Source organism: Nothobranchius furzeri, chromosome 7 (genome assembly GCF_043380555.1).
Source record: "Nothobranchius furzeri strain GRZ-AD chromosome 7, NfurGRZ-RIMD1, whole genome shotgun sequence".
Taxonomy (NCBI): Eukaryota; Metazoa; Chordata; class Actinopteri; order Cyprinodontiformes; family Nothobranchiidae; genus Nothobranchius; species Nothobranchius furzeri.
Window position 1 is genome coordinate 70819178 of NC_091747.1, and position 4028 is coordinate 70823205.

The window sequence follows — 4028 nt, forward strand, 5'->3', positions numbered from 1 at the left end:
ACATCACCGCGTTTTAAAACAAAACTCTGTCCACACGTACCCGGATAAATACGTTGTTAAGGACATGCCAGACCTGTAGGCGGCAGTACTTCCCCCGTTCTTAACCTCGTCCTTCGTCTGTGGTCTTCCGCAAGGAGCAGGAATTCCTCTTGCAAAAACAAACAAGCACAAAGCGCTTGGACAATTGATAAAGCGAGCGCAGCTCTGAGGGCATCCATGCTGTCAGCTAGTGTAAACACAGGTCGCACACGTGATGTCAGCATTTTTTGTCGCGGAAAGTGACGTTGCGGACCTTAAAACTCCAGTTTTGTCCGTCGACACGCAGACACCCAAAACGGAGAAAACGCAGATCTTCACTTTGGCCGGAGTTTTTAAAAAGATCCGTTTTCGTGTGAAAAAAACTCCGTTTTCGTGTGGATGACAGGCCAAAACGTAGAAAAATATCTACGTTTTGGCAGATCCCCGGCTACGTGTGGACAGGGCCTGAGTCTGATCCTCCCTCTTCCCCGCCCCTACTGCTCTGTGTGTGGACAGTCTGGACACGCAGTTACACATGTTGACCAATCGCCTGTAGCTTTCACCAAAGCAAGAGGGGAGGGGAGGAGACGGCTCCCAATGACGAGCCGGCTCCCGTGGTTCACTTCAAAGACCCGGCTCTCAGAGCCGGTTCATTCGCGACCACGCAGACACACACACACTATCGATCATAAGAAATTAAATTTATTTGATTTTTAGATGATCGGTATTTTTAACCCCTAAGATGTGTGGGGTTGTAAAAAAAAAAACACCATCCTGTTTCCACAACAGCATAAATTCTATCAGGGTTTTTGTCTTTTTAATTCATGCAAAGAACAAAGAGGAATACACTTAGCATCATTACATCACATTTGACTCCACCTGCTTTTTCAGGTTGAACTCTAGTGAGGAGCTGAGGCGATGCAGAGGGCAACGCCTGCTGGGTGGGAGAAGCAGAAGCTCCTGCAGAAGTGAGCGGCTGTCTGGTTACAGAGGCTCAACGATGTCCAGCTGATGGGTCATCAGCACCAGCCACCATGCTTCACAATAAAAATAATATCTTAGGAATGAACAGTAGAATTCAAACCAACACAGTGAATGTGGCAGTGTGAGCGTCCTGTCACAGTGTCCCGATTGATCATGCGTCCTGGCTACATGGCCAAGAGGATGACCCTTTGGCTGACTGGTTAACACGCATGACTTTCACCCAGGAGTCTGGGGACTGAATCCCGCCCGGGCCCTCGTTTCTCCACCTTGCCACACAGTTTTCTAGAACTGGACTTGAGAGAGAGGGAGAGTGTGTTTGGTTTCCAAAAAGACAAACCTTTGAACTTTTTGCTTCATCGGGATTTGCTGCTGATGTTCAAACCATGGACGTAATTTTGGGGGGGGGGGGGGGGGGGGGACAGGGGGGACATGTCCCCCCACTTTTTCCAAAGTCAAGTTTTGACCCCTGCACTTTTTACCATCCAAAAACAATATTACACTATATTAAATTGACACTGGTTGAGCTCTAGGACCAAGCAGAAAACAACCGTTTGTGTTGAAGCCGGTTTCCCATTAGAACATTCTGTAAAGATACCCCCCCCCCCCCCTGTGCCCCCCCCACTTCTAAAGTGAAAATTACATCCTTGGTTCCAACACTGATTCAGTAAACTCATCTATCAAAACCGAGGATTAAAGGTGTGTGCTGTCCTCGCCTGAGGTGTGAGCCTTCATGATTCATCCTTTCATTCTGAAATAGATCAAATGCATGTCTTGCCAAATGCTGTTTGAATGCTAACTGCTGACAACGGGGAAGCGAAGCTGAAACTGAGCCTAAACTATTTCAGAGCAAAAATGACAGAACAGCAGAAAGCAAAACCATCTGGATCAGTCTGACATTTAGAGCCAGAACTAGTCTAGTAGCTTAAGTTTTCAGGGTATCTGCAGGTTTAAGGGAGCCAATTTTAAGACTTTTTAAGACCTTTTTTAAGGCCACTTTGACCAAATTCAAGCAACTTTTTCTATTTAATTTAAGCTATAATTTCCAGCTATTGCCTGGAGCCGGTGCTAACCACGTCGCGAACGTGGGATTAGCCATCCAGTTACCATTAAACTTGCACTTCCCCATGGCGCAAGCTCCCACTAGCTTAACCAGCTAATGTGCTCATCTAAAAATAGCCCCCTTTCACAAACCAACTGAATGTGTGCGGTTCCGCTTACGTCAACATCGTACACAAAAAATGCTGAACACCAACTAGAAATTCACGAAAATTTTATAGAAATAAAAGAATCTTGTTTATTGGGTCTTTGGTAATTTAAGACCTTTGGAAACTGGATTTAAGGATTATTTGTAATTTTTAAGGATTTTCATGGCCTTAAATTTGGAAAAGCTAATTTAAGACTTTTTAAGGACCCGCGGATACCCTGGTTTTACTATAGCTGGACTGTCCATTTAGCAGATTTCAGTTTTGAAAGTTAAGCTTTGAAGCAGAACCAAAACCTAAAATCCAATCAAATCAGTTGACTTTGAAAGATGCAAATAAATAAATAAATAAAGATCCAAACTTATGGAATAAATCAATTATAATGCTGCATGGAATCCTGCTGAATTACCAATGCTCCACGTAAACGTGTTACAAATAGTAGAACAACCACATGTAGAAACAGTAGATTGGTCTAAACGGATGATTGTTGTAATTAAAAGACTTCACATGAAGCATTTCACAGATTCGTTCGGCCTTCCTTCTGAATCCACGAAAACCTCCAGAACTGATGCAAATATTAAAATTAACAACACACACACACAATTATAAACTCCGATTTACCTTTGGAATAATTTTGTCTGAAAAAGCAGAAAATGTAAAACAGCCTCTGATTTCTGGTGTTTTAAGTCATAAAAAGGTTCATGTTGTTCAGTTTTATTGATAAAATGGTTTTCATCCCTTTATGATAAATAACATTTACAGCTTTATATCAGTTTTAGTGAGCAAATAAAGTGAACTACAGCATACTCAACAGCTAACCTCTTCAGCCAATGCTGCCCCCTAGCGTTCATGAAGCAGAGTGAATAAAGTAAGAGTCTGATGAAAACAAAAACTTTTCCCTTTAGCAGCAAAACATCTGTCAACACAAGCTCTTATGAAAAACGTCCAGATTTACTAAGAATATTTAATTTCCTCAAACTTTTAAACAAAAAGTCACAAGTCCTGTTTCCATCAGGTCCAGATTTAAGCTAAATCCAACAAAGTTGTAATAAAATCAGATTCGCTAGACGATTAAATGTTTTAGTCACATTTGTGCCTGAATACAGGAACCTGAAGAGAAGACAGAAGCATTGCTTCAACGCACCCCTGGCCCTCCCAACGGCTGTAAACATAAACATACAGGAGGAGAGGTGGTCTGGGCCCACAGCGGCATAACTAAAAGGATGAACTAGTTCAACACTGCTTATTACATAGACGTTACTTACTGTAAACGTTTGAAAGGCCTGATGGACGAAACACAAACCTTGTTGCCACAAGTTTCGCTTTATGAAAATGAACATTTGTGGCCACATTATTGCATTTTTACTGACAAGGAGGGCTGAGCGTAAAAATCAGCCGGTCCAGAGCTCCAGTAAGACCAGAACCTCTGCTAAAGACAGACCTATGTGAGGAGCTTCAGCAGCATGCAAACACAACTCATCCGTCAGATGAACAAGCACACGAGAGGAAAAGTCCTGGTTTAGCACATCCAGACCAGCTCAGCTGTTCCTCCTGAGCCCGTCGAGGGTCGGAGGAGACCGCTGCATGTCCGCCATCTTTGTTTTACCTGTGAACCAGGTGTGGCTCAGCTTCAACAGGAAGAACCCATCTGCTATATGCGGCATTTACATCACTAACCCAGTCAGTCACATCGATCAGTAACCAAAGACAAACTAGAACTTTTATATAAATATAGCAACCTCAGCAAATCCTTTATTTTTTACAAAATTAGATATTTTCATCATTTTATCACCAAGAAAAAAATAACAAAATGGAATAAAGCCA